Source organism: Monodon monoceros, unplaced genomic scaffold, assembly GCF_005190385.1.
Source record: "Monodon monoceros isolate NGI ecotype Baffin Bay Population unplaced genomic scaffold, NGI_Narwhal_1 Super_Scaffold_11, whole genome shotgun sequence".
In the NCBI taxonomy this organism is placed as follows: Eukaryota; Metazoa; Chordata; class Mammalia; order Artiodactyla; family Monodontidae; genus Monodon; species Monodon monoceros.
The window spans coordinates 49,142,405-49,161,326 of NW_021703767.1; the positions used below are offsets into that span (position 1 = coordinate 49,142,405).

General features: G+C 39.8%; 1 non-coding gene across 1 annotated transcript; it reads right to left on the minus strand.

Moving 5' to 3' along the window:
- Window positions 1-13,500: 13,500 nt before the first annotated feature.
- LOC114891413 lies at window positions 13,501-13,607 on the minus strand. The gene has a single exon (XR_003792517.1). It is a non-coding gene; the product is annotated as a U6 spliceosomal RNA (small nuclear RNA).
- Between the last annotated feature and the right edge of the window lie 5,315 nt (window positions 13,608-18,922).

An 18,922-nucleotide genomic window follows, 5' to 3' on the forward strand; every position in this document is an offset into this window, starting at 1 on the left:
TGCCAATGGTAGTTTGATACGGATTGCTTTGAATCTGTAGATTGCTTTGGGTAGTAGACTCAATTTCACAATGTTGATTCTTCCAATCCAAGAACATGGTATATCTCTCCCATCTATCTGTATCATCTTTAACTTCTTTCATCAGTGTCTTATAATTTTCTGCATACAGGTCTTTTGTCTCCTTAGGTAGGTTTATTCCTAGATATTTTATTCTTTTTGTTGCAATGGTAAATGGGATTGTTTTCTTAATTTCACTTTCAGATTTTTCATCATTAGTGTATAGGAATGCCAGAGATTTCTGTGCATTAATTTTGTATCCTGCTACTTTACCAAATTCATTGATTAGCTCTAGTAGTTTTCTGGTAGCATCTTTAGGATTCTATATGTAGAGTATCATGTCATCTGCACACAGTGACATCTTTACTTCTTCTTTTCCGATCTGGATTCCTTTTATTTCTTTTTCTTCTCTGATTGAATTCACCTGTGAAGCCATCTGGTCCTGGGCTTTTGTTTGTTGGAAGATTTTTAATCACAGTTTCAATTTCAGTGCTTGTGATTGGTCGGTTCATATATTCTATTTCTTCCTCATTCGGTCTCAGCAGGTTGTGCATTTCTAAGAATTTGTCCATTTTTTCCAGGTTGTCCATTTTATTGGCGTAGAGTTGCTTGTAGTAATCTCTGATGCTCCTTTGTATTTCTGCAGTGTCAGTTCTTACTTCTCCTTTTTCATTTCTAATTCTGTTGATTTGAGTTTTCTTCCTTTTTTTCTTGATGAGTCTGGCTAATGGTTTATCAATTTTGTTTATCTTCTCAAAGAACCAGCTTTTAGTTTTATTGATCTTTGCTATCGTTTCCTTCATTTCTTTTTCATTTATTTCTGATCTGATCTTTATGATTTCTTTCCTTCTGCTAACTTTGGGGATTTTTGGTTCTTCTTTCTCTAATTGCTTGAGGTGCAAGGTTAGGTTGTTTATTTGAGATGTGTCCTGTTTCTTAAGGTATGATTGTATTGCTATAAACTTCCCTCTTAGAACTGCTTTTGCTGCATCCCATAGGTTTTGGGTCATCGTGTCCCCATTGTCATTTGTTTTTAGGCATTTTTTGATTTCCTCTTTGATTTATTCAGTGATCATTTGGTTATTAAGTAGTGTATTGTTTAGCCTCCATTTGTTTGTATTTTTTACAGATCTTTTCCTGTAATTGATATCTAGTCTCATAGCGTTGTGGTCGGAAAAGATACTTGATACGATTTCAATTTTCTTAAATTTACCAAGGCTTGATTTGTGACCCAAGATAGGATACGTCCTGGAGAATGTTCCATTAGCACTTGAGAAGAAAGTGTATTCTGTTAATTTTGGATGGAATGTCCTATCAATATCAATTAAGTCCATATTGTTTAATGTATCATTTAAAGCTTGTGTTTCCTTATTTATTTTCATTTTGGATGATCTGTCCATTGGTGAAAGTGGGGTGTTAAAGTCACGTATTATGATTGTGTTACTGTCGATTTCCCTTTTTATGACTGTTAGCATTTGCCTTATGTATTGAGGTGCTTCTACGTTGGGTGCATAAATATTTACAATTGTTATATCTTCTTCTTGGATCGATCCCTTGATCATTATGTAGTGCCCTTCTTTGTCTCTTGTAATAGTCTTTATTTTAAAGTCTATTGTGTCTGATATGAGAATTGCTACTCCAGCTTTCTTTTGATTTGCATTTGCATCAAATATCTTTTTCCATCCCCTCACTTTCAGTCTGTATGTGTCCCTAGGGCTGAAGTGGGTCTCTTGTAGACAGCATATATGTGGGTCTTGTTTTTGTATCCATTCAGCCAGTCTGTGTCTTTTGGTGGGAGCATTTAATCCATTTACATTTAAGATAGTTATCAATATGTATGTTCCCATTTCCATTTTCTTAATTGTTTTGGGTTTGTTTTTGTAGGTCTTTTCCTTCTCTTGTGTTTCTTGCCTAGAGAATTTCCTTTAGCATTTGTTGTAAAGCTGGTTTGGTGGTGCTGAACGCTCTCAACTTTTGCTTGTCTGTAAAAGTTTTAATTTCTTCATCAAATCTGAATGAGATCCTTGCTGGGTAAAGTAATCTTGGTTGTAGGTGTTTCTCCTTTATCGCTTTAAATATGTCCTGCCACTCCCTTCTGGCTTGCAGAGTTTCTGCTGAAAGATCAGCTGTTAACCTTATGGGGATTCCCTTGTGTGTTATTTGTTGATTTTCCCTTGCTGCTTTTAATATGTTTTCTTTGTATTTAATTTTTGACAGTTTGATTAATATGTATCATGGTGTGTTTCTCCTTGGATTTATCCTGTATGGGACTCTCTGTGCTTCCTGGACTTGATTAACTATTTCCTTTCCCATATTAGGGAAGTTTTCAACTATAATCTCTTCAAATATTTTCTCAGTCCTTTTCTTTTTCTCTTCTTCTGGGACCCCTATAATTCGAATGTTGGTGTGTTTTATGTTGTCCCAGAGGTCTCTGAGACTGTCCTCAGTTCTTTTCATTCTTTTTTCTTTAGTCTGCTCTGTGGTAGTTATTTCCACTATTTTATCTTCCAGGTCACTTATCCATTCTTGTGCCTCAGTTATACTGCTATTGATCCCTTCTAGAGTATTTTTAATTTCATTTATTGTGTTGTTCATCGTTGCTTGTTTCCTCTTTAGTTCTTCTAGGTCCTTGTTAAATGTTTCTTGCATTTTATGTATTCTGTTTCCAAGATTTTGGATCATCTTTACTATCATCATTCTGAATTCTTTTTCAGGTAGACTGCTTATTTCCTCTTCATTTGTTAGGTCTGGTGCGTTGTTACCTTGCTCCTTTATCTGCTGCGTGTTTTTCTGTCTTCTCAGTTTGCTTATCTTACTGTGTTTGGGGTCTCCTTTTTGCAGGTGCACGTTCATAGTTCCTGTTGTTTTTGGTGTCTGTCCCCAATGGCTAAGGTTGGTTCAGTGGGTTGTGTAGGCTTTCTGGTGGAGGGGACTAGTGCCTATGTTCTAGTGGATGAGGCTGGATCTTGTCTTTCTGGTAGGTAGGTCCATGTCTGGTGGTGTGTTTTGGGGTGTCTGTGGCCTTATTATGATTTTAGGCAGCCTCTCTGCTAATGGGTGGGTTGCGTTCCTGTCTTGCTAGTTTGGCATAGGTGTCCAGCACTATAGCTTGCTGGTCGCTGATTGAAGCTGGGTGCTGGTGTTGAGATGGAGATCTCTGGGAGATTTTCGCTGTTTGATATTATGTGGAGTGGGGAGGTCTTTTGTGGACCAGTGTCCTGAAGTTGGCTCTCCCACCTCAGAGCCACAGCACTGACTCCTGGCTGGAGCACCAAGAGCCTTTCATCCACACGGCTCAGAATAAAAGGGAAAAAGTATAGAAGGAAAGAAATAAAGAGGATAAAATAAAGATAAAATAAAATAGTTATTTAAATAAAAAATAATTATTAAGAAAATAATTTTTTTTTAAAGTAAAAAGAAGAACAAAAACAAATCGGACGGACAGAACCCTAGGACAAATGGTGAAAGCAAAGCTATACAGACAAAATCTCACACAGAATCATACACATACACACTCACAAAAAGAGGAAAAGGGGAAAAATAATATATCTTGCTCCCAAAGTCCACCTCCTCAATTTGGGATGATTCGTTGTCTCTTCAGGTATTCCGCCGATGCAGGGTACATCAAGTTGATTGTGGAGATTTAATCCGCTGCTCCTGAGGCTGCTGGGAGAGATTTCCCTTTCTCTGTTGGCAGAGCTCCCGGGGTTCAGCTTTGGATCTGGCCCCGCCTCTGCGTGTAAGTCGCCTGAGGGCGTCTGTTCTTCGCTCAGACAGGACAGGGTTAAACGAGCAGCTGATTCGGGGGCTCTGGCTTACTCAGGCCGGGGGTAGGGAGGGGCACGGTTGTGTGGCGAGCCTGTGGCGGCAGAGGCCGGCGTGACATTGCACCAGCCTGAGGCGCACCGTGTGTTCTCCGGGGGAAGTTGTCCCTGGATCACGGGACCCTGGCAGTGGCGGGCTGCACAGGCTCCCCGGAAGGGGGGTGTGGATATTGACCTGTGCTCGCACACAGGCTTCTTAGTGGCGGCAGCAGCAGCCTTAGCGTCTCCTGCCCGTCTCTGGGGTCCGCGCTGTTAGCCGCGGCTCGCGCCCGTCTCTGGAGCTCCTTTAAGCAGCGCTCTTAATCCCCTCTCCTCGCGCACCAGGAAACAGAGGCAGGAGAAAGTCTCTTGCCTCTTCGGCAGCTCCAGACCTTTTCCCCGGACTCCCTCCCGGCTAGCTGTAGCGCACTAACCCCTTTAGGCTGTGTTCACGCCGCCAACCCGTCCTCTCCCTGCGCTCCGACCAAAGCCTGAGCCTCAGCTCCCAGCCCCGCCCGCCCCGGCGGGTGAGCAGACAAGCCTCTCGGGCTGGTGAGTGCTGGCAGCACCGATCCTCTGTGTGGGAATCTCTCCGCTTTGACCCCCGCACCCCTGTTGCTGCGCTCTCCTCCGTGGCTCTGAAGCTTCCCCCTTCAGCCACCCGCAGTCTCCGCCCGCGAAGGGGCTTCTAGTGTGTGGAAACCTTTCCTCCTTCACAGCTCCCTCCCTCTGGTGCAGGTCCCGTCGCTATTCTTTTGTCTCTGCTTTTTCTTTTTTCTTTTGCCCTACCCAGGTACGTGGGGTGGGGGGATGTTTCTTGCCTTTTGGGAGGTCTGAGTTCTTCTGCCAGGTTCAGTAGGTATTCTGTAGGAGTTGTTCCACGTGTAGATGTATTTCTGGTGTATCTGTGGGGAGGAAGGTGATCTCCGCGTCTTACTCTTCTGCCATCTTCCTCAACCTTCCTTTTTTTCTTTTAAATGAGAAGTCTCATAAGCAATTTACTGACTAATCATCTTTGTAGCTAAGTGCTTAAATCCTTTGAAAAAAAGATAACCTTTGGACCGATCACATTGTTTGACCCAGTATGTCTTGTGGACAAAAGTTAGTTATAGTTATTTGGTATCTGAAAGTATGGCTGTGATGTGAATCTGTCCATTCACACTGATGGAAAAACTCATGCATGGCTTTAAATAAACATTAATTTAGTAATACTATTCTTCTTAAGGATATGCATTTTCTTTTCCTAGTCCCTTATTTATGTTTCCCAAGGTTGAAAAGTGCTATTAATTACTAATCTAAATCCTTTAAATTAGCCAATATATATTAATTTGGGTTTTTTTGAGAATGAGTTTCCTGAAGTTATATAAGATTTAACATGAAAAAACTCTTTGCCAAGTTCTTTAGTAGAGATTTACTAGATTCTGAAAATATCATGGAAGTTTAAAAGCTATTGTTGATCTATAGAAGTTTATGTGCTAAAAAAGATGTCTTTATGTTTATGACTGTATTTTTCATACTTTATTTTGTGGGAGCAGTGAACTTAGAAAAAACGATTTAGAGATTACCAGGATCATTCCGAGAGATGTAAACCTGGGAAGAGCAGTAAATGGGGTCCCTCCATTTCCCAACATGCCATTTTGACAAGTGAGAATAAACACATCAACATCTGTCAACATCAGTCAGTCACTGCACATGTATTCTAGTTCCTGTAAACTCTTTTGAGAATCTGGTGTGCGATACGCACAAATGCTGTTTACGATATCAGGGGTTTCACAACCACCAGGGGCCCATGGCTCACAGGTTGAGAATGTACTGTAGGGCTTCCCTGGTGGCACAGTGGTTAAGAATCGGCCTGCCAGTGCAGGGGACACGGGTTTGAGCCCTGGTCCGCGAAGATCCCACATGCTGTGGAGCAACTAAGCCTGTGCGCCACAACTACTGAAGCCTGCATGCCTAGAGCCTGTGCTCCACAACAAGAGAAGCCACCACAGTGAGAAGCCCGCGCACCACAACAAAGAGTAGCCCCCGCTTGCCGCAACTAGAGAAAGCCCGTATGCAGCAACGGAGACCCAGTGCAGCCAAAAATAAATAAATAAAATAAATAAATTTATTTAAAAAAAAAGAATGTACTGTAGTTGTATTTCTGTACATCAAGTATAATTTTTCTTCTCTCATATAAATGAAATCTCAAGAGCAGTTTGTATTGCAAATGCAACCTGATTACCAGAACAGTGGAAATGATATACCTCCATTGAACATAGATATACTGTGAGCTTTTTCCCAAGTGAGCTTATATGTTCTCTCTTAATCTCAAATTCTCTCATAATTAATTAACTGAACCAGTGCTTAGCAAGTATGTGATTGTGTGTGTGTGTGTGTGTGTGTGTGCGCGCGTGCGTGCAAAGCTGTCTGATAGATAGTATGAGGTATTCGAAGACATAAAAGGCATATTTCTCATCCTTAAGATACATATGTGGGAGACATGGCATGTACTATATTAGAAAAAAAGAGGAAGAAATATAAAGATTCTAAAGAGGAAGACTTTATATCTCAAAGGGGAGCACTAGGGAGACTTCAAGGTAGAGCATTTGAGCTGTATCTTCAGAAGAGTCAATTTGAATATTCATACAAGCAGAGAGGGAGGTGAATGAAACAGAAAACGACATGAACCAAGGCAATAGTATTCTGGGAGAAACCACAAGTGATTCATTGTAGCTTGGTTAGCATTTGGATGGCCAGTAAGTTTCATCTTGTGTTCTACCTCTAACTGGTAATATTCTCATGAGTAGCACGTTGAGAAAGATCTTCAGGCAGTCTAGGGGTTTGGCAGGAGAGGGTACTGTAATTGATTAGCGAATATCTGCTGTGTGGGTATAGAGGGTGGTTCTTTATGGAATGTTCCTTAAAGAATGACCCCCATAGGGCTTCCCTGGTGGCGCAGTGGTTGAGAACCCGCCTGCCAATGCAGGGGACACAGGTTCGAGCCCTGGTCTGGGAAGATCCCACATGCCACGGAGTAACTAAGCCCATGTGCCACAACTACTGAGCCTGCGCTCTAGAGCCCACGAGCCACAACTACTGAGCCCACGTGCCACAATTACTGAAGCTGCGCACCTAGAGACTGTGCTCCGCAACAAGAGAAGCCACCACAATGAAAAGCCTGTGCACCACATCGAAGAGTAGCCCCCGTTCACCACAACTAGAGAAAGCCGTGCACAGCAACAAAGAACCAAAGCAGCCAAAAGTAAATAAATAAAATAAATACATTTATTAAAAAAAAGAAAAAAAATGACCCTCATAGAAGCCAAGACTACAAGCTCATTGCTGCAACATCAGTGCCTAGCAGAGTGCCTCGCATAGAGTAGGAACTTATAAAATACTGGTTAAATGAGTGAATGAATGTATGCCAATCCTGGTTGGGATCATTGGTTTTGGGGGAAGTGGTGTTTCAAGCCAGAGATATACTATAAAGTACTAATGAGTTAATGACTATCATGGTTCTAATTTAACTCAGCCATATAAGAATGATATCAATGATATGTTAATGAAAAGTGGCATAGCTGGCACTCTTTTTTAAAAAAAATCAGGTAGTCCTTCTGTGCAAAGGATTAATTCTAATAATGTAGTTTGGTGTTTCACTAAGGAATTCCCTCAAGTGTCAGAGACCAAATCTTCAGCTCTATTTGTTAATCAAATCAGTCGCATTTAATATCCTTTCTATATTCTTACTTAATCAGGAGTGGAGAATTTCCTCAAATTCCTCTAACCTTTAGTAAATGTCAACTTCTTAAACTCAGTACCACCGACTTTCATTTTCTGATAACATCAGTTCTGTATTGAACACAACTCCATGAAGAAATCAACTTCAGTGACTAAGTTCTTGTTTGTCTCTCTGAGATCAGGCCTGGGTACAAGGCTTTACATTAGTTAGAACCAGACTACTGGGTTTTTGGTTTTCCTGCTAGTGCCCTGGACTTGTCCTTGAGAGGAGGCGAATGGCCATCTTATTCATCAGAGGCTCCGAACCTAGCACAGTATCTGACACATAGGAGATGTTCAATAAACACTTCTTAAATTGAATTTAATTTCATGACTTCCTTTTTAATTTATATTTTCACAGTATATTTTATACCTCAATGTATAAACACTTTATCATTCACATGGAGTTTATGATTTAATCCCAGAAGACTTATCTTCAGCTATACACGAAGTCTGGTTTCACTTTATCTTCTCAGTCCCCTCACTCTACTTTTGCAGACTCAGAAACATTGCATGGGTGGCACATTTCCAGGAGGACTAAGTGGAGATTTCTCTCAGTGTGTCTAGCTTTCCTATGTGTGTCCTTTTTCCTCCAACCCCTTGCCCCCTGCTCCCTCCATCACACTATTCCCCTTGCCTATCAGCCCAAGAAGATTTTGGGGTAAAGTAGCTAGACAGCTAGTCCAAGCTTTTGTGAAGCTTGTTAATTGTGCAAATGCCTTGGCTCCACCCCAGATGCCCTGAATCAGAATCTCCAGGGTTTTTAGGGCTTCCAACAGGTACATGTGAAGATGATTCTAGTGCACAGTTTAGTCTAAATTAATTAGGAAATGCAGACTTTGGAGAGTACCTGCGGCTGGGCGGTAGCTGTATGGTGGTAACAGAATGGGTTGCTGAAATGCCCATGGGGATGAGGCGGCAAACTGATGAATGCCTGCTACGTGCCAGACATGTTTGATCCTGTGTTATAGAAACTAGCTGTGAAGGAGAGATCACGAGTCACCTAAGCTGTTTTTTTTTTTCTCTCAGAAAACACTTTTCTAAGGTCATCAGGCTTTTAATCCACAGGTTTTAGTCCTAGTGTCCTAGGACTATGTAACAAATTACCACAAACTTCATGGCCTAAAACAGAGAAATTTATTCTCTTAACAGTTCTGGAGGCCAGCCATCTGAAATCAAGGTGTGTCAGAACCGTGCTGTCTCCAAATGCTATTGGGGAGAATCCTTCTTTGCCTCTTTCAATTTCTGGCAGCCCCAGGCATCCCTTGGCTTGTAGTATTATAACTCCAATCTCTGTCTCCATTTTCACATGGCCTTTTCCTCCTCTCCCTGTTTTTTCCACTGTGTCTCTCTTTTTTTCTCTTTTAGTCTGCACCGTGCAGCATGTGCAATGGAACCTGCGCCCTGGCAGTGGAAGCCCTGAGTCTTAACCACTGGACCACCGGGGAAGTCCCTCCACTGTTGTGTCTCTTATAAGGACACTTGTCATTGGATTTAGGGCCCACCTAGATAATCCACGATGACCTCATTTTGAGATTCTTAATTACATGTGCTAAGACCCTTTTTCCAACTGAGATCACATTGACAGGTTCTGAGGATTAGGACATGACTGTATCTTTTTTTGGGGGGGTACCATTTAACCCCTAGGGAAAGAGCCTTTATCATCATTTCTGCTACTATTATTTCTCTCAAAGTGATTAAGATGACTACTTCTTTTTGAGCAATCCTGTAGTCTGTCTTCAGAATCTATGAGTATCTCTTATACATAATTTTTGATTTAATGTATGATATGTCATCTCCATTTCATTTATTACCTGTAACACCTGGCATTGACCAGGAGACTCATTTACCATTGATAAACTTTAATAGAAACAATAAAATAATTATTCAGATAAAATTTTAAAAATTACCATAATGATTTAAAGAGCTTTAATTGTTTGAAACTTATAACAAATCTTTGATGATCATTAGTCATTTTACTCTCTGGCACACATATGAATAAACCTGCTACTCTTCACCTTGGATCACACTATCTAGAGTTGCCCATGAGGGAAGCAACATGATCACAGATGAAATGCCTGCATTTTAGACCATCTGACCTTGTAATGATAACACCAGTGTAAGCACTTACTGGAAACTGCAGAAGCTTGGAAGTGAAAAGTATCAAGGAAATCCACGGTTTCAGACAATAAATATTGATCCATTTTGCCAAGTTCCATTAAAATATACTTTTTTAGGCCTAGATATTACTTTTCTAAGTGAAAAGGATTCTGCCTATTAATCTGAATAAAGATTTCAGTAGTTCTGTGGATGTGGTAATTAGATCCAGCATGTACTTCCTTTTGCAACAGCTTAGTATCTTTGGGCTTGACAATAGGGACACATTTCAGACTGTGAAATACTACTAGATTCCTTAGCTTAATTGATTTGGGGCTTAAGCTTGAAATTGCTATTTATTTTCTCAGTTCATGGTATCTTAACTCACATGTCCTTCTCTCTGTATTTGCAGCCAATATCTCTCAGGCAGGATTTTAGTTTCAAGTACTTGTATGAGAGTGTGGAGTCCCTCCTGACTGGCTTTCCTGGAAGTCTCTGGGGACTCACCGCTCTGCAAGTGAACTGCTCCCCTCTCTGTGGACTTAAGTTTCTTTAGTTTGGGCAGTCATCTCAGTGGGATCCTCCCCAAGAGACCTGTCTCTTTCCAAATTGGCTCTCTTTCCAAATCGGCTCCAAATATTTTTTACATTAGATATCACTTTCATTCATTTTTTAAAAAGTCTCTCTCTCCCTTTCTGCTCCTAAGAAGTATTCCTTCCAGAATTACTTTAAAATTGTCAAAAAATTATCCTTGTTAGGCTCTTGCATATATGGAAATGAGAATTATTAATCTTCAGGATAGCAATTTTGTCTGGTGTAACTTCTTATGTCTATCTAAAAAAATTTAAAATATATCACTTGGGAAAACAAGCAAGGATTTGAACATTTTGGGTGCTTCTACTCAAATCTTTCCAGGTTCCTGGAAAAATTTTATTTTTTAATTAATTAATTAATTAATTAATTAATTAATTTGACTACGCCAAGTCTTAGTCGCAGCATGCGGGATCTTTGTTGCTGCATATGGGATCTTTGTTGTGGCATGTGGGATCTTTAGTTGTGGCATGAGAACTCTTAGTTGCGGCATGTGGGATCTAGTTCCCTGACCAGGGATCAAACCCAGGCCCCCTCCATTGGGAGTGCAGAGTCTTAGCCACTGGATCACCAGAGAATTCCTTGGAAAACTTTTTTTTTTTTTTTTTTTTTGTGGTATGCGGGCCTCTCACTGTTGTGGCCTCTCCCGTTGCGGAGCACAGGCTCCGGATGCGCAGGCTCAGCGACCATGGCTCACGGGCCCAGCCTCTTCGCGGCATGTGGGATCTTCCCGGACCGGGGCACGAACCCGTGTCGCCTGAATTGGCAGGCGGACTCGCAACCACTGAGCCAGCAGGGAAGCCCTGGAAAACTTTTTAAAAAGGTAAATTCCTGGACTCAACTTGTAGAAAATTGAAAAATAATATACTATATTACCTTAAGAATAAAAATAAATGAATGAGACACACCTAGGGTCCCACAAAATGATTTTTTGTATAGAGCAAATGGGGCTATATTAGATAGGTAGATTTTTCCAAACAGACCCTCTAAATTTGATGAAAATCTGTCCAGTTTTTTCATGTGGTGCACTAGACAGAGATCCGTAGACAGAAATTTAACTTACATAGTTTATTAATTTCCATACACATTCCAATCATACAGTCCAATGAGGTACATTGTTTAAAGTTCAGGAATTTATAGACAGTTGACAGGTTCTCTTTTATGACATTATTCTGTTTCCAAGGCTATAGAAATCAGTCAGTTTTGTTTCTTCCCTCAGCTGAAGTTGTTATATCAAATCTGTTATCAAGGTCAAATGTATGCTGAATTAGTCAGTCTTTTTTTTTCTTTCTATTTTTCCTGTCACCACCCATGTCTAGGTTTTCCCAGATTACTACAATTGGCTTTAAAAAAACTCCATTTTATTATGGAAAAATTCAAACATATTCAAAAGTAGAGAGAATATTATACTGAATGCTCATGTACCTGGCATAAAGCTTCAACAATTATAAACATTTTGCCATTCTTCCCCCTTATTTTCTTTCTGGAATATGTTAAAGCCCAACCCACTCACCATAGAATGTCAGTGTGTGTCTCTAATAGGTAAGAAATTTGTGTCCCCCATAGCTTTCTAATTATTCTTTCTGTAATCTCATTTTTCTCACCAATCCAAAAATTTCCAACCATTTAGCATACTCCTACAGAAACCTAAAAGGGTTTTCAAAGGCTCAGTATTTCTCGTTGAATCAAGTGCACACACTTGTCCTGGTTCACAAAGCCATCTTACTTTAGCTTCCCTCAGCTGTTTAACCTTACCTTCCGTTATTCCTCAACAAGCTATCAGGTGGGTCTCCTCACTGCTCAATAGATGCACTTTTTATTCCTGTCTCTAGTCATGCTCTTGCCTCCCCAAATTATGTGCATTCTTGAAAGCTCTGCTTGGCTGCCACTTCCTTTATGAAGTTTTCCCCAGTTCATACTGACTTCTCTCTTCTCTGAACTCTTGGAATTTAAACTCAGTTCCTATAACTTTAAATATGATATTTTTATGGTATCCCAGTCTTAATTACTGTAACCTGGAAAGTGAACTCGGAATCACTGACTAGCAGCATTTGTTTTTAAAGACAACTTTACAATGTTTGGGTGAATAGTATCACTAGGGAAACGATGAAGGTCAGTGGTGCTGGACAGATGAAGCATCAGTATGGTAGACAGAATTCTAGATGCCCATGACCTCTGCCCCTGGTGTTACTCCTGTGATTATATTATGTTACATGGCAAAAGTAATTTTTCAGTTGTAATTAAGATTGCTAGTCAGTTGACCTTAAGCTAAGGAGACTATCCAGGTGCACCTGATCTAATCACATGAGCCCTATAAAAGCAGGGAGTTTTTTTTGGCTGGTCATGGACAAGGGAGTCAGAGAGATTCTAAGTCTAAGAAGGATTCAACCCACAATTATTGGCTTTGAAGATGGAGGAAGGCGCCCATAAGCCAAGAAATCCAGATAGTTTCTAGATAGCCAGAAAGAAAACGGGATCTCAGTTCTGCATGCCCAAGGACATGAATTCTGCCAACAACCTGAATAAGCTTGGAAGCAGCTCTTCCCCAGAGCCTCAGATAAGAGCTCATCCCAGTCGACACTTGAGTTTGTCTTTGTGATACTCCATGCAGAGAACAAAGCCAAGCCCACCCAGACGTCTGACCTGTGGAACTGTGAGATAATAAATGGGGGGTGGTATAAGCTTCTAAGTTTGTGGTAATTTGTTACGCAGCAATAGAAAACTAATACAGTAGGTAACACAGGGTTTGAGCTTGTAGTGAAATTTTACACATTTCCTGCTATTCTTTCTTTTTTGGTTTTAGTTTTATTGGGGTATAATTGGTATACAGCACTATATAAGTTTAAAATGTACAGTATACTGACTAAGACGTACGTATATTGGGAAATGATTATCACAGTAAGATTAGTTAACATCCATCACCTCATATAGTGATAAAAAATTTTTGGTTTCCCTTGAGATAAGAACTTTTGAGATCTACGCTCTTAGCAGCTTTAAAATATATCATACAGCAGTGTTAACTATAGTCATCATGTCGTACATTGCATCCTTAGTACTTATTTATCTTGTAACTGGAAGTTTGCAACTTTTGACCAACTTCACCCAATTCTCTTATCTCCCACCACTTTGCCTCTGGTAAACACAAATCTGTTCTCTTTTTCTATGAGTTTGGGTTTTTTTAGCCTTCATATATAAAACTATGGAACACTACATGTATTTGTGCGTCATCCTGGTGTGGGGGCCATGCGAATCTTCTCCGTATTGTTCCAACTTTAGTATATGTGCTGCTGAAGTGAGCATCCTGCTATTTTTATTAAGGCTCCAAATCAGTAAGAGAGGTTTTCCAGTAAACTGAGGCACTCGTCTTAACACACATGGTCACTGCACAGGCTAGCAGTGCCCTTAGTTTATGACACCTCTCTCTTGTCCCTCAATTTCCCACTACAAATAGGAAAACTTCAAGAAAAGGAAAGTCCAGCTTCCCTATTGCCTATGTTTCCAAAAAAGTGTATAAGAAGGTCCTTGTGCAAAAAATTCTATAAGAGGGTCCTATAAGAGGGTCCTATAAGAGGGTCCTATAAGAGGGTCCTTGAGGAGGGTGACTAGGACAGCCTATCTGACCAGCAGTAGAACTGGTTCACTATGCAGACTCTGACTATTTACCTCTGTTATGAGACTGGCGCAGATTTTGTAGGAAATGTTCCCCTAAACTCTGCAGCAGCCAAGATTTCAGATGGTGAAACTTGTTTATAAAATAAATCCAGACACTCACTTTAGGAATCGGTCAACAAATAGTTACTGAGGGTGCTTAGAAAGATGAGTACTGAGGTTACAGTTTCTTCTGCAGCTTAGAATCAGAGATGATGGGCAGGAGCTTCCTTAGTTTTACGGGCTTCCGTTTCTCCAGCCACACACATTTAACAAAAATGAATGGTTAGACATTCATCTGGGGTGCTTGTGTATGATTCAAAAAGAACTTGTTCCTTATAAAATTTATTGTTAAATGACTCATTACAGGATGATGATGAAAATAAGCCTTCTAATTTAAAGAGTTATGCAAATATTCCTTTAAAATCAACGTTGTGAGGTAAAATTTACATATAATAAAATACATATATTTCAAGTGTACAGTTCAATAAATGTATACACTCACATCACCATCATCATAGTCAAGATACAGCACATTTCCTCACACCAGAAAGCTCCCTCATGTACATCCTTTGCAGTCAGTCTCTGCTTCCAACTACTGCTCCAGGCAACAATTGATCTCATTTTTTTCACTATAGATTAGTTTTTCCTCTTCTAGTATTCATATAAATGGAATCAGACAGTATGCATATTTTTTGTGTTGAGTTCCTTTCACTCAGCATGAGGTTTTTGAGACTCATCCACATTGTTGCCTTTATCAGTAATTTATATTTTTATTGCCGAATAATATTTAACTGTGTTAATAACACAATTTGTTAGCCTATTGGTGGATACTTGGGTTGTCCCAGTTTTGGGCTATTATGAACAAAGTTGCTATGAACAGTCTTTGGGTGGATATATGTTCTTTTTTCATTTTGGTAAATACCTGGGAGTGGAGTAGCTGATTCATATGGTAAGTATGTTTAACTTTAAAAGAAACTGTCAAACTGTTTTCCAAAGTGCTTGTACTATTTTCCACCCTCAATAGCAAGATAACTAACTGCTCTCAATCTTCTTCAATACTTGGTATTGTCAGCCTTTTAAAAGGATGTGGAGTGGTATCTATCTAATGAATATGTAGTGGTATCTGATCTTAGCTTTGATTTGCAATTTCCTTATAACTATGATGTTTAACATCTCTTCTTGCGCTTATTAGCCACGCATGTATCTTCTTTGGTGAAGTGTCTGTTCAAGTCTTCTGCCCATCAAAAAATAATTAGATTGTATTATTATTATTGAGTTGTAAAAATTTTAAACTATATTCTGGCTATAAGCCCAGTGTCATATACGTATTGATATTACAAAAACTTCTCTCAGTCTGTAGCTTGCCATTTTGTCATTTCTTAAAAAAGTCTATTTTGCCCCACTTCTCACCTCCTTCTCCTTCAGGTCTCTAATTACATATATTTAGGCCATTTTCTGCTGTCCTACAGGTCTCTAAGGATCTGTTTATTTTTCTTCAATCTATTGTCTCTCTATTCATTAGCTTGGATAATTGCTATAGATTTGCCTTCTTAAGTTCAAATTCACTAGTGACTTTTTTCCTCTCATCTCTGATCTACTGCTATTTTTTTTTGTCATGGTAATTTTTCAGTTCTAAAATTTCCATTTAGCTCTTTTTTATTGTTTACATTTCTATGCTGAGAGTCCCTACTTTTTAACTCATGATGTCCCTATTTTCTTAATTCTTTGAACATATTTATAGTAGTTGCTTTAAAGCCCGTATCTTCTAAATCCACCATCTCAGTAATGTTGGGACTGGTGTTTTTCCCTTAACTATGGGTCATTTTGCCTTTTTTTGTTTTTGTTTTGTGCATGTCTAGTAATTTTTTTAAACATCTTTATTGGAGTATAATTGCTTTACAATGGTGTGTTAGTTTCTCCTTTATAACAAAGTGAATCAGCTATACATATACATATGTCCCCATGTCTCCTCCCTCTTGCTTCTCCCTCCCTCCCACCATCCCTATCCCACCCCTCTAGGTGGTCACAAAGCACCGAGCTGATCTCCCTGTGCTATGCAGCTGCTTCCCACTAGCTATTGATTTTACATTTGGTAGTGTATATATGTCCATGCCACTCTCTCATTTTGTCCCAGCTTACCCTTCCCCCTGCCCTTGTCCTCAAGTCCAATCTCTAGTAGGTCTGTGTCATTATTCCCATCCTGCCCCTAGGTTCTTCATGACCATTTTTTTTTTTTAAGATTCCATATATATGTGTTAGCATACGGTATTTGCTTTTCTCATTCTGACTTACTTCACTCTGTATGACAGACTCTAGGTCCATCCACCTCACTACAAATAACTCAATTTTGTTTCTTTTTATGGCTGAGTAATATGCCATTGTATATATGTGCCACATTTTCTTTATCCATTCATCTGTCGATGGACACTTAGGTTGCTTCCATGTCCTGGCTATTGTAAATAGAGCTGCAGTGAACATTGTGGTACACGACTCTTTTTTATGTGTAGTAATTTTTAAAACTGTGTACTGCACGTTGTTGGTGGTGCATTGTATAGGCTCTGTACTTTTGTTGTCTTCCTTCGAGAAGTGTTACCATTTCTTCTATTAGGGAGCTCATTTACTGGTTGATTACCTTGCACTCTGTAGGCTTGTCTTTATGCTTTGCTAGGGGACACCTATTGGAAAACTCAACATGTTTCCCAAGGCCTTCTACCTTTGCAGGTCTCAACCTGTAAATTCAGCTTTCACTGAAGACCTTTTAAAGGCTTGGTTTTAGACCTTGTTAAGGTGGGCATGGAGTGGACCTTACCCTAAAGCATGTTTCTAGTCTTCTCTGGTGTCCTAGATACATGCCTTTTGTGTTAACAAATTGCTAACAAGGTCTTGCCACGCTGGCTTGGCCAGAACTTCCATGTCTTCTAGCACTGTTTTGTATCTAGTATCTTTATTCTGTTCTTGTCTCTATGGTGACTGTTCTGTATAGTTACTACAAGCCTCAGGTACTCTTGCCATGGACATGTGCATCTTAGGATTCACAGAGAACCAACCTCCTGCACAACTTCTGGGTTTCTCCCTTCTCTCTGGCCCCTACATACCTGCTTTATTTTCTGATGCTTTGCCCTGCAGATTCTGATTGCTTCAGCTTTCCTGGACTCTGACCTCTGCCTCTTCAGCTCAGCAGGATCATTGTGCTCTGCTTGGATTCTAGCTTGCTATGTCATGGTTGGATAATTGTGCCCAGGTAGAGATCCAGGGAAATCATGGGGCTCACTTTATGAATTTCTCCTCTCTCAAGGGTCACAACATTGTGTTTCCTATTGTCCAATGTTTAAAAACAATTGCCTCATGCACTATCTCTAATTTTATTGTTTATAACAGAAGGGTTAGTCCAATACCAGTTGCTCCACATCTGGAAGTGAAAGTTTACAAGATGTGCTCTTAAGGATTCAGTTAGGTAAAGACGAATGGATTTATCCCCAAAGGGACCCCAAAGCTTCTGTTTGGACTGAAAAAAGCATTTTTAATAGTCATGAACCCCGTCATATGGCTCAGGACACTGGCCCTATTCATAGGAAGTTAGTATGGTGGGGTCGAGTGTAGTTTCTCTATGTTGTTTCCAAAAATTGAGTCTAAGAGCCATCTATTCTCTCTAAGAAATTGAAAGAGGGTCTCTAAAAATAATTGTGTAGTAGTAGTTTTGGTAATAATAAATTACTATTATTGAGTACTTAATGTTCTAGGTGTTGTTCTTTTTTTATTAAAAAATTTTTTTTGATGTGGACAATTTTTAAAGTCTTTATTGAATTTGTTACAATATTGTTTCTCTTTTATGTTTTGGTTTTTTGGCTGAGAGCCATGTGGGATCTTAACTCCCCAACAGGAGATCGAACCTGCCCCCCCTGCATTGGAAGGTGAAGTCTTAACCACTGGACCACCAGGGAATCCCTAAATGTTGTTCTTTAGGATTTATTTTTATTAACCAATTTATTCTTTATAATAACCCAATCTTCAAGTACTAATTACCACCTGAATATTATAATTACTAATCTTGTTTGGAGATTAGAAAATTGAAGTACTAATAGGTTAAAAAACTTTCCTGAGGTGACACATCTGGTAAGTGGTAGATATGGGAGGTCTATAGAAAGCCTTTGCCAGTTTCTATCATAGAAATGTTACACAGCATATAGGATCTTAGAAACACTGTGTCTTTTTTTTCTTTTTTAACATCTTTATTGGAGTATAATTGCTTTACATTGTTGTGTTATTTGCTGCTGTATAACAAAGTGAATCAGCTGTACGTATACATATATCCCCATATCCCCTCTGTCTTGCGCCTCCCTCCCACCCTCCCTATCCCACCCCTCTAGATGGTCACAAAGCACAGAGCTGATCTCCCTGTGCTATGCAGCTGCTTCCCACTAGCTATCTATTTTACATTTGGTAGTGTATATATGTACATGCCACTCTCACTTCGTCTCAGCTTACCCTTCCCCCTCCCCATGTCCTCCAGTCCATTTTCTACGTCTGCATCTTTATTCCTGTCTTGCCCCTAGGTTCTTCAGGACCTTTTTTTTTTTTTTAAGATTCCACATGTATGTGTTAGCATACGGTATTTGTTTTTCTCTTTCCGACTTACTTCACTCTGTATGACAGACTCTAAGTCCATCCACCTCACTACAAACAACTCAATTTCATAGAAACACCAAGTGTCTTAATGTGTAAATGAATAGGTGAGTTTGTGAGGGTGTTTGTGAGCACGTGTGAGCATGTGAGAGTGTGTGTGGGTATGTGAGGGCTCCTATCTCAGGGTCTTCCAAAATGCTGTTCTTTCCCTTGACTACCCCTCTTCACCTTCAGTCAACTCAATCTTATCCTTCAGGGTTTAACTTCAATATCACTGCTTCAAGGATGATTTGTTACATGCTTTCATAATATGTTATTCTTTATTTCTTCCTATCACTATT